This window comes from Propithecus coquereli, unplaced genomic scaffold (assembly GCF_000956105.1).
Source record: "Propithecus coquereli isolate 6110/MARCELLA unplaced genomic scaffold, Pcoq_1.0 Scaffold671, whole genome shotgun sequence".
NCBI lineage: Eukaryota > Metazoa > Chordata > Mammalia > Primates > Indriidae > Propithecus > Propithecus coquereli.
Genome location: NW_012152741.1, coordinates 76,873 through 89,811, shown reverse-complemented (window position 1 = coordinate 89,811; position 12,939 = coordinate 76,873). Strand labels below are relative to the sequence as shown.

At 38.1% G+C, this 12,939-nt stretch overlaps 1 pseudogene; it reads right to left on the bottom strand.

The window, feature by feature from the left end:
- Nucleotides 1-9,607: 9,607 nt before the first annotated feature.
- Nucleotides 9,608-11,446, bottom strand: LOC105823433 (annotated as a pseudogene).
- Between the last annotated feature and the right edge of the window lie 1,493 nt (nucleotides 11,447-12,939).

Genomic DNA, 12,939 nt, shown 5'->3' with positions numbered 1-12,939 from the left:
GCCTCTATAACTGAATTTTTAAATTGAAAGGTATTGTCTTCAAGCTCTGAGATTCTTTCTTCTGACTGATCTAACCTGTTCTTAAGGCTTTCCACTGTGGTTTGTAATTCTTGAATGAATTTTTTACTTCCAGAAGTTTTGTTCAATTTTTCTCCAATAATTCAATTTCTTTAGTGAATTTTTCATTCATTTCCTGCATTGTTTTTCTGGGGTTTTTTTGTGTTTGATTTCCATTTTATCTTGCATTTCATTGGGCTTCCTTACAATCCATGTTTCAAATTCTTCATCTGTCATTTCAATATTCTGATTTTGGTTAGTATCCATTGCTAGAGAGCTGGTGCTCCCTTTTGGGGGTGTCTTTTTGCTTTGATTCTTCATACTTCCAGGAGTTCTTTCACTGATTCTTTCTCATCTGGAGCAGCTGTTACTTCTTACCTTTGGATTTTCTTTTGTTTAGATAATAACATGCTCAGTTTAATCTCTGAGCCAGTAGGTGGTACTTGTGGGTGAGAATTGACCACACCATGTATGATGAGTCAGTAAATGCTGTAATGGGCATTTACTTTTGACCTCTTTGTCAGTAGGTGTCACTTACCAGAAGGAACAAGCTGCATTGTTGGTTTTGGGTCCTGTCACCAGCTCTAGTTCCTCAGGAGAACTAGAAGAATAAGAAGGAGAAGTTTTAGATGAAAGAGAAAAAACAAACAGACAGACAAACATAGATTGGATGAGAGTACGAAGGAAGGGTGCCTGAATCTGCAGGAAACTTCACAGGAAGTGAGTGCTTCTCAGGAGAAGCACTCTAATGCCCCAGGTGTTGAGTAGGGCCCTGGGACTTCTAGGTGTGTCCTCATTCTCCACTTCAGCAGGGACAGGTTGCAGAGAGAGGCTGGCAGGGCTGGGTTGGGTGAGCCTGCCCTCAAGCTCCACAAATGCTTTTATCAGGGGTCAAAGGTCTATTCCCAGCCTCTGGGCAAAGCTGCCAGGGAGAGGCTAAAGTGACCCCACTCAACCAGAAACTCTGTGCATGGAGGTGGGGCTGTGTGAGACCCTCGATCAGGCAGTCCGGAGCATGCCTTGCTCCACCCTCCCCTATTTTGCAGTTTCTCCCAGGCTTCTGCCGACTGGCAGGACCTCAAGCCAGCTAAGCTTCCACATGACTGTGATGTGGGCTGGGATGTTCCCTGCCCAGGATCCTGGCCTGAGCTGGGAGCACAGCCCTCCTGTGGGTGGAGGGGTGCCCCAAGAGTGCACTGCAGCTAGGACTCTCACTGTGCTCTCCCCCTGATCTGCCCCTGCAGGCACCCACACCTTGCAAAACTAATTCACAAATATCCCCTGTGTGCCCCCCAGGCAATATGATCGAGACCTGGGTGTATGGGGCCTGTGGGCCTGTCCCCTGGGCCCTGGAGATCAACACCTGACCATCCCAGGGAGAAGGATGCTGATCCAAATTCACCCACGGGGTGCCCAAGCTGGTTCAATGTCCCTCCACCTTGGGGTTTGCCCCACTCTGCTGGAGTTGCCAGGCAAGCAGCACCAGGGAGGGCCGGTGGGCAGGGAGCTCACAGTCCAAGCACCCCCCAGTCAGCTGCAAGACTCCAAAAGGAAAGGTCTGAGCTCCATTCCCTGTGGAAGCCTCCATGTTGTAGCTCAGTTGTCTCTCTTGGTAGCCATGGGTGGGGGAGGGGAAGGGGAGAATAAGAGTCTAGGTGGAGGAAAGTCTACACAGTGGTCATCTCTGATCTTCTCTCCAGGAGGCAGTCTACCCAGAATAACCAGGCTCTGGAGTCATGCAGATAACCCAGGACCCACTGGACCCCTGTGGCTGCTGCAGTCTGGGGAGAGTTGGGAAATGTCTGTGTGGGGCTGAGCAAGACAGAATTCAGGGGTTGAGTCCCCCTGGGAAGGACAAAGCTGCCCAGTGAGTAGAGAAGCAATATGGCACCTGCTGTCCAGCTTGAGTCTGTGGGGAGAGGTTCCCCAGGATGGGGGCTAGGAGCCTGGTGCCCTGTCTGCAAGAAACTCTCTGCTCACTGGTGGCAGCAGTCTCTGAGCTCCTATTGGCAGAAGGTCTCTCCAGCAGCTTGGGAGCCCCCCAACAGTCTGAGATGTGAGGGAGGGGGATGTCAACTGCTCCACCTACCCTTCTTGCTGGTCTCCAAGGCTCTCAGGCTTTAATCCTTGCTGATGCCTTTCTCCTTCCAGTTCTGCTCTGTGATCTCTTCCTGTGAAGTTTCCTGCAGATTCACGCACCCTTCCTTCGTACTCTCATCCAATCTATGTTTGTCTGTCTGTTTGTTTTTTCTCTTTCGTCTAAAACTTCTCCTTCTTATAGAGACACTCTGGCTGGTAGTGTCTGTGGTCCACCATCTTGCTCTGATCTGAACAAATTTCAAAAAAGTAGAAATCATATCAAGTATCTCTTCTGGCCACAAAAGAATAAAACTAGAAATCAATAAGTGGAACCTCAGAAATGACACAAGCACATGAAAATTAAACAACATGCTCCTGAAATGACCAATGGGTCAATGAATGAATTAAGAAAGAAATTTAAAAATTCCTTTACAAATGAAAATGGAAACATAATACAGCAAAACCAATGGGCTACAGAAAAAGCAGTACTAAGAAGGAAGTTTGTAGCAGTAAGTACCTGCATGAAAAGGTAGAAAGCCTTCAAATAACCTAATGATGCATCTCAAGGAATTAGAAAAGGAAGAAAAAACCAGACCCAAAATTAGTAGAAGGAAAAAAATAAAGATCAGAACAGAAATAAATAAAATTGAGATTAAAAAAATACAGAAGGCCAATGAAACAAAAACGTGGTTTTTTCAAAAGATGAACAAAATTGGCAAACTTTTAGCTAGACTAAGAAAAAAGGAGATCCAAATAAATAAAATTAGAAACAAAAAAGGAGACATGAAAAGAGACCGCAGAAATACAAAGAATCATCAGAGTCTACTGTGAACAACTATATGCCAATGAATTGGAAACCCTAGAATAAATGGATAAGTTCCTAGACACGTACAACCTACCAAGATTGAACCATGAAGAAATAGGAAATTTCAACAAACCAATCATGAATGACAAGATTGAAACTGTTATTAGAAGTATCCTATCAAAAAAAAAAGGACCTGATGGCTACATTGTTGAATTCTACCAAACATTTAAAGTAGAATTAATGCCAATTTCACTCAAACTCTTCAAAAAAATTGAAGAGGAGGGAATACTTCCACATTCATTCTATGATCCCAGCATTACCCTGATACCAAAACCAGATAAGGACACAACAATAAAAGAAATCTACAGGCCAGTATCACTGATGAACATAGATGTAAAAATCCTCAACAAAATACTAGCAAACCAAAATCAACAACGCATTAAAAAGATCATTCACCAGGATCAAGTGGGATTCATCCCAAGGATGCAAGCATGGTTCACCATATTTAGATCAGTAAACATGGTACAGCACATTAACAGTACCAAGAACAAAAACCATATGATGATGTCACTAGATGATGAGAAAGCATTTTATAAAACTCAACATTCCTTTATGATAAAAACCCTCAACAAACTGGATATAGAAGGAACATATTTGAAAACAGTAAAGGCCATATATGACAAACCCACAGCCAACATCATACTGAGCAGGGAAATACTGAAAGCCTTTTCTCTAAGAACTGAAATAAGACAAAGATGCCTACTTTCCCCACTTTTATTCAACATAATACTGGAGGTCCTGGCCAGAGCAATAAGGCAACAGAAAGAAATAAAAGATATTCAAATTGGAAAGGAAGAAGTCAAATTAGTCTCTTTTTTTGTCAAATTAGTCTTGTTCACAGATGACATGACCTTATATTTAGAAAAGCTTAAAGACTCCACCAAAAAAAATGTTAGAACTAATAAACGAATTCAGGAAAGTTGCAGGATTCAAAATCAACATACAGGCTGGGTATGGTGGCTCACGCCTGTAATCCTAGCACTCTGGGAGGCCGAGGTGGGAGGATCACTTGAGTTCAGGAGTTTGAGACCAGCCTGAGCAACAGAGATACCCCGTCTCTACTAAAAATAGAAAAATTAGCTGGGTGTTGTGGCACGTGCCTGTAGTCCCAGCTACTTGGGAGGCTGAGGCAAGAGGATCACTTGAGCACAGGAGTTTGAGGTTGCCGTGAGCTAGGCTGATACCATGGCACTCTACTCAGGGCAACAGGTGAGACTATGTCTCAAAACAAAACAAAAAACAAAACAAAACCTCAAAATCAATATACAAAAATCAGTAGCATTAATATATGCCAATATCAAATGATCTGAAGAAGAAATCAAGAAAACAATCCCATTTACAATAGCTAAAAATAATATACAATACCTAGGAATCAATTTAAGCAAAGATATGAGAGATTTATACAAGGAAAACTATAAAACACTAATGAACGAAATTGAAGAGGACACAAAAAATAGAAGGCTATTCCCTGCTCCTGGATTGGAAGAATTAATATTGTTAAAAAAAAATACTAGCCAAAGCTATTTATAGATTCAATGCAATCTCTATCAAAATACCAATGACATTCATTACAAAAATAGAAAAAATAATCCTAAAATTTATAAGGAACCACACAGGATCCTAAACAGCCAAAGCAATCCTCAGCAAAGAGAAAAAGCCAGAGGCATCACACTACCTGATTTTGAAATATACTACAAAGCTCTAGTGACCAAATCAGCATGACACTGGCATAAAAACAGACACATAGACCAGTGGAAAAATAGATGACCCAGATGTAACACATTTATAGCCAACTCATTTTTCTACAAAGGCACCACAAATGTACAATGGGGTAAAGACAGTTTCTTCAATAAATCATGCTGGGAAAACTGGTTAACCATATGCAGAAGAATGAAACTAGACTTCTATCTCTCACCATATACAGAAATCAAATCAAAATGGATTAAAACTTAAATTTAAGACCTGAAACTATGAAACTACTAGAAGAAAACATTATGGAAATACTCCAGGACATTGTTCTAGGTGAAGATTTTTTGTGTGAGACCTCCAATGTGCTAGCAACAAAAGTAAAAATAGACAAATGGGGTTACCTCAAGCCAGAAAGCTTCTACACAGCAAAGAAAACAATCAACAAAGTGAAGAGACAACCCAAAGAATGGGATAAAATATTTTCAAACTATGAGAAGGAATTAGTAACAAGAATATATAAAATCAAGTAACTCAATAAGAGAAAAATAAATAATCTTATTTAAAAACGAGCAAAAGCAGCCGCGTGTGGTGGCTCACACCTATAATCCTAGCACTCTGGGAGGCCGAGGTGGGAGGATTGCTTGAGGTCAGGAGTTCAAGACCAGCCTGAGCAAGAGTGAGACCTCGTCTCTACTAAAAATAGAAAAAATTAAAAATAGAAAAAATTAGTTGGGTGTGGTGGTGCACACCTGTAGTCCCAGCTGCTCGGGAGGCTAAGGCAGAAGGATCTGACACCACAGCACTCTAGCCCAGGCAACAGAGTGAGACTCTGTCTCAAAAAATAAAAATAAAAATAGAAAAAAATAAAAACAGGCAAAAGAATGGAATAGATAGTTCTCAAAAGAAGTTGCACAAATGGCCAACAGGTATATAAAGAAAAATGCTCAACATCACTAGTCATCAGAGAAATGCAAAATCAAAACCACAATGAGATATCTCACCCCTGCTAGAATGGCTTTTATGGAAAAGACAGGGAATACTGGATGCTGGCTAGAAAGTGGAGGAAGGAGATCACTGATACACTACTGGTGGGAAGGTAAATTAGTACAGCCAGTATGGAAAATATTATGGATGTTCCTCAAAAAGCTAAAAATAGAACTACCATATGATCCAGCAATTCTACTACTGGGCATATGTTGAAAAGAAAGGAAATAAATACATTGAAGTGATATCTGCACTCCCATGTTTATCACAGCACTATTAACAATAGCCAAAATATAGAACCAACCTAAGTATCCACCAAAGGATGAACAGATAAAGAAAAAGTGGTATATATACACAATGCAATATTATTCAGCCATAAAAAGAATGAAATCCCGTCATTTTCAGCAACATGGACGGAATTGGAGGTCATCATTTTAAGTGAAATAAGCCAAACACAGAAAGACAAATATTGGATGTTCTCACTCATATGTGGAAGCCAGAAAGGTGGATCTCATGATAATAAAGAGTAGACTAGTGGTTACCAGAGAGTAGGAAGGGGGAGAGATGAAGGGAGATCGATTAACAGGTACAAATATACACTTAGATAGAAGAATTAAGACAAGGTGTTTGATAGATCAGTAGGATGACTATAGTGAACTTTAATCAATTATACATTTCAAAATAGCTAGGAGAGAGCAATTTGAATGTTCCTAGAATAAATAAGAGATAATTATTTAAGACATTGGATATCCCAATTACCCTGATTTGAAAATCAGGTAAAATCAGGCAAAAATATGAACAGATATTATGCATTAACAAAAAAAAAGGTGAAACCTTCAGGGAGTGATTAAGTCATAAAAGTCATAAAGGCAGAGCCCTGGTGAATGGAATTAAGGCCTTTATAAAAGAGGCTTTACACAACCTTCAGTATTTTTTTGTACTTCCACCCTCTGCCATGTGAGGATGCCACTGATGGAGCAGGTCCTCACCAGACACTTTTGCTTGGGGCCTGGATCTTGGAATTCCCAGCCACCAGAACTATTAGAAAATACATTTGTGTTCTTTATAAATTACCCATTCTGTGATATTTTGTTACAGCAGCTCAAAAGGACTAAGATAATATCTAAGGGAGAAAACCCTATGATAAAATAATTTTGAGTTATTAATAATATTTTAAAATAAAGACACAACATTTGGTCTGTGGCTGAAAACATAAGTACTACTTTTGTTGATTCTCATGAGTTTTGGCATGGTGTGTTTCCATTTTCTTTTTTTATTTCAGCATATTATGGGGTACAGATGTTTAGGTTACGTGTGTTGCCCTTGGTCCCCCCCCCAAGTCCGTGTTTCAAATATGTCCATCCTTCAGGTGGTGCGCATTGCACTCCTTGTGTATACAAATACCCGTCCCCTCCTCCCTCCTCCCCCCTCCTCCCGCCACCCTCCCCCTTCCCCAGCATCCAATAGATGTTGTTCTGATATGTGCATTTATGTGTTTAGTTAATACCAATTTGATGGTGAGTACAAATGGATCCCGTTCTGCTGCTGTTGTGGTGCCCCACTTTGGATAATGGGCTCAAGTTTAATCCAGGAAAGTGTAAGTGGTGCTAGATCACTGTCATTTTATTGCAAGAATGTGGAAACAACCCAAGTGCCCATCAATCCATGAGTGGATTATCAAAATTTGGTATATGTTTCCATTTTCATTTGTCTAAAGATTTTTAAAAATTTTTCTTTTGAATTCTTCTTTGACACTTTGCTCGTTAAGGAGTGTGTTTAATTTCCACCTATTTTTGAATTTTTTGAAATTTATTCTGTTGTTGATTTATAGTTTTTTACCATTGTGGTTAGAAATGATGCTTTATATAATTTCAATATTATTAAATTTGTTAAGCCTTGTTTTGGGGCCTAACTTGGGATCTATTCTGGAGAATGTTCCATGTGTGCTTCATAAGAATGTGTATTCTGCTACTGTTGGATGGAATATTTTGTGTATGTCTGTTAGTCCATTTGGTCTAAAATATAGTTTTAGTTCAACGTTTCCTCATTGATTTTCTGTTTGGATGATCTATTTATTGTTGAAAGCAAGATACTAAAGTCCTCTGGTATTTTAGAATTGGTGTCTATTTCTCCCCTTAAATATGCTAATATTTGCTTTATGTGTTCAGGTGCATTGTGCGTTGAGTGAATATGTTTACTTACAATTATTATATCCTCCTGCTGAATTGACTCTGTTATCATTACATAATGGCTTTGTCTCTTTGTACAGCTTTTGACCATAAGTCTATTTGTCTGCTGTAAGTATGGCTATTCCTGCTCTCTTTTGGTTTCCATTTGCGTGGAATATCTTTTTTCCATTCTTTTCACTTTGAGTCTATGTATGTCCTAAAGGTTGAAGTGAGTCTCTTGTAGGCAGTATATAATTGGGTTATGTTTTTTATCCATTTGGCCACTGTATGTCTTTTGATTGGGGAACTTAATCCATTTACATTCAAGGTAATTATTGATGAGTAAGTACTTACTACTGCCATTTTGTTAACTGTTTTCTGGTTGTTTTGTAGATCCTTCATTCCTTTTTCCTTCTCTTGCTGTCTTTCCTTGTGATTAGACGATTTTTCATGGTGGTGTGCTTTGTAGTGGTATACTTTTCACCTTTTTTATATTTACTATAGGTTTTTGCTTTGTGGTTAATACAAGGCTTACATAAAATACCATTAAAACAAGGCAGTTTAATCTGATAACAACTTAACTTTGATTGCATAAAAACTATACTTTTACTCCATCCCTCCCCCACATTTTATGTTTATGATGTCACAATTTTTCTGTTTCCCTTTGTGGTTGTTATATTTTATTTTCTAAGTAGTACTGATCAAAAATATTTACACAGATACTTTTAAGTCCACAGTTTAGCATTCATATTTGTATGGCCTTAAAGTTATACTACAAAATCTTGACTTTAAGGATTGGGGGAAAGGATTCCATTCAAAACAAAGTCTGATAATTATATACATTTTTTCTCTGTACTTTATTTTAAATACATTAATTTTTAAATTATGTTGACTTTTTTCCATCTGGTGGTAAAATACTAGTGCAACTTTTCATAAAAATAAAGTTTACCACAAATGTAAATAAATTTTCCCAATTCAAAATGGTCTTTCAGCTGCTATTAAATGAAATTTCTCAACCTAACTTAAGTGACAAAGAATTGATGTTTGTCGTTATAAGCAAAAATGTAAAGTATTGTAGCATCACCTACATTTCTCCTTATAACACAACTTTGAAAAAGCCAGAAATACTTTAAAGAATTTCAGTTGGCTTTGAAAGGGCACATGGGTATGGATTTTTTTTTTTTTTTACACTCTAGAAATTTTTCCACCACTACTCTTTTTGTTTCAGAGATGGCATCTGTGACTACTGGGGTAGGCAAGAATGTTAATTCAAACTAAAAGCCAGAAGCCAAAATTTAACTGCACACTAACAATGCGTTTTTATTCAGGTAGCTTTTATTTCCTATATATTCAATTTTCTAACATGCGTGAAAATACATAAACTTGCATTCTAATGATTTTATGTTTGATTTTATAATATGGAAAAAATTTGAGGAAGGGCATAACCTGGATAAGAGAAAAGAGAGAACTTTACCACAATGAAAATAAATAAATTTATACCCAACTATATAATAGGAATATAATCCATTTAAGTTTGCAGAAATATACTTTCCAAAGATCCCCTTCATTTATGGGAAAGATCCTTCCTCTATAGCATTAAATGGGGGAAGGAAATCAGTTTATTTCAATAGAAACAGTTCAGCACAACAGGAAAACAGGAAATAGTTTAATGTTGGTCCACTTGTCTGTTACCTTGAGGACAGTCACACTACCCATAATCAGTTCAAAAACACATGTAAATTTAAAAATATATTCATTTGTTATTTTATTTTAAAACTGGCATAGCTATTCTATCCTCATTCCTTGCCTTTTTAGCTTGGGAATCCTATATTAGTTTGATCTGTAAACCCTCAGCATCTTTGTGATCTTCCCTGGCATCTTCCCTGGCAGCATCTGTTTTGCTAGGTTCTCAATCCTCTTGGTTCATGATTTCAGGGGTCATGTGATCCAAGTCTCCTTCTAGAAGCTCAGTTTGTACTTCCATTGGTATCTGATTTACCCACACAACATGCAGCTCCTCTTACATGCAGTTCAGTACCTTCTTCAGTCTGAATTTGATCCCTTCTAGATAACACACTTGGACCTCCTCTGGAAGTTTACTCATGTAAATTGTGCTCTTGGGTATTCTAGAGCAGATCTGGATGGACTTGTTCCCCAGTCACTTGTGCTGAATCCACCTAGACCCAAAGCAATGGTAGCATGTGCACCTTCCCAACTTGTTTTATAATAGTCATTGATGTCACAGGTTCAGTTTGCACACATGTTTCTGCTGAAAGAAATTCTTTGGTCACTAGATGCCATGAAATATTGTGAATATCACTGAGATGCTTCCCTAATTCATTTCCTTGCATAAACCAAAAGTGACATAAAGTACAATTGTTGAGTTTATCTCCAGTGTGTATTACCAAGTGATATTTAAACTGATGTCAGTTGTTAAACACACTGTTACAGGCCTGGCATTCATAAAGTTTCTTTCGTCCCCTTTTTGCCCTCACTCTAGTTTGGCATGCAGTGAGGTGACATTTGAGGGTGATGTTTCTAGAAAATTTTTCATGACAATTTGGACATCCAAAAAGTTTTTTTTACCTGTTATGTTTTCAAAGATGCTCCATAAAATGTCCAAAATGGGCCAAACTGTTTCTCATAGTATTGACATGTATAATTTTTTTTCCCAGTTCTTTGCTTCCTACGGACTCCACGTTCTTTGAGATGGTAACATTTTGGTGCTGTTTCCATGGACTCTTCCAAAGATACCTTTTATTGCGTATTTCACATTTGAAACTCTCAGTATAGTGTGATTTCATATGTTTCTTAAAATGGTAAAATAATTTAAATGAATAGTTGCATTTCTCACAATGGAGGAAGACCTTCACACGTAATAGCTGAAGTTCCACAATTTCAATACTTTCCACCTGCTTGTTTGTAGGCTCAGATGCACAGCCATCTTCTTCTTTAATTTGCCCCTTTCTATCACCTTGATGATACTTGCTGTAATATCCACCAACAGTGCTTGAGTGGAATTATCAGAGGAACCTGTGCTCTGTATATATTGGACTGTTTGGCAGAAGCCACTTCATGTTCTACTTTGTGCCTTCAGCAATCTCCACCTCAATTTCAACAGGTTCTGACTGTGCAAATGGCATTGATTTGGTGATAACATTTGAAGTTTCTGCAATCTTCCTTTTTTGCCTCACTTTTTCCTGTGGTATTTTCTTCTAATGGAGTTGAATTTTCTTTGTTCCTGACTTCAAGGATTTTCATATCTTTTAGCATTTGTAGAACCTCTGCTGCTTTACATACATCATTGGCTGCTTCTCCTTGTATCATTAATTTTGCTGTATATGTAAACTCAATTAAATGACAAAAGTCATTTTACTAACACCTTTGATTTCCACAAAAGGTTCCAGAGTAAACTTCTAAGAGAATTAGTAGAAGAACTTACAGCAAGTAACCAAAACAGCTTCATAGGCCTTAAAATGGTGTCCTTCAACAATTAGGATGATGTCAGTAAGCTGGTCTTGCTCTCACTGTTCAATTGGTCTAGGGTCATTTTATTAAGTTCAGAGAACTCCTGAAGGCATTCCACTGTTTCTTCAGCTTCCATGGCAATCGGGTTGCTTCAGGGAAGTAATAGCAGCCCCTACATCTTTTAATATTGTACATCCCTTAACAAATTATTGTACCTTTTATTATTTTAATAGTTCTGTCTTTTAACCTTTCTGCTAAAGATATAACTGATTTACACAACCCCATTACAGTATTTGAGTATTCTGAATTTGACTATGTACCTACTTTTCCATAGTGTCTTATACTTTCATATGTTCATGTTACTATTTAGCATTCTTTTCTTTCAGTTTGAAGAACTCCCTTTAACATTTCTTGTAAGGCAGTCTAGTGGTGGTGAACTCCCTCGTCTTTTGTTTGTCTAGGAAAGTCTTTATCTCTCATTCATTTTGAATGACAGATTGCCAGATAAAGTATTCTTAGTTGGCAGATTTTTTTCCCCTACTCTCTCCTGGCCCATAAGGTTTCTTCTGAGAAACTCATTGATAGCCTTATGAAGCTTCCCTTTTATGTAACAAGCCTGTTTTCTTTTCCTGCTTTAAAAAGTTTCTCTTTGTGATTTTTAATATTTTGTTTATAATGTATCTTGGTGTAGTCTTCTTTGAACTGTAATTGGAGATATTTGAACTCCATGCACCTAGGTGCCCATATCTCTCCCTAGATTTGGGAAGTTTTTCAACCATTATTTCTTTAAGTATGCTTTCTGCTCCTTTTTTCTCTCTTCTATTTCTTGAACTTCCATAATGCAAATGTTAGCTCTCTTTTTGGTGCCCCATAACTCTTGTAGGCTTCCTTCATTCCTTTTCATTCCTTTTTCCCCTTTGACTTGGTAATTTCAAATGACTTATTTTGAGTTCACAGATTCATTCTTCTGCTTGGTTATGTCTGCTGCCGATACTCTATATTGCATTTTTCATTTCATTTGTTGTATTATTCAGCTCCAGAATTTCTGTTTGGTTCTTTTTATGATTTCTATCACTTTACTGAATTTCCTGTTTTGTTCAGGCATTGTTTTTCTGCTATTGTTGAATAGTCTGCTTGTGTTCTCATGTAATAGAACTCTTGAAACAATTATTTTGAATTATTTGTTGGGCAATTCATAGATCTCCATTTCTTTGGGGTTGGTTACTGGAATACTATTGTACTCCTTTAGTTATGTCATATTTCCTTGATTCCCACCCCCCCATTCCTTGAAGCCTTGTGTTGCTGTATTCACAGCTTCTAGGCTTTACTGACTGGCTTTGGGAAGCAAATGCCTTCATCAGTCTGTCTGGCTAGGAATTCTTAAGCTCTCTCAGACCTTTGCTTTGGATGTGCCTGCTCCACACTTCTTGTTCCCTGTTGGGTGATAATTCTTAAGATTGTATGCCTTCACTTGATCCTGCAACATGGCCAAGTGCTGAGAGTCTCCTGTTTATTTTCCCTAGCATCATGCCCTGAAATGCTCAAGTTTACATGGCTTCCCTCAATCCTGCAGAGTCTAGTTATCTTTCCGTGTGAGACATTTGTACTTGCCATCCATGGGGTAGTGCT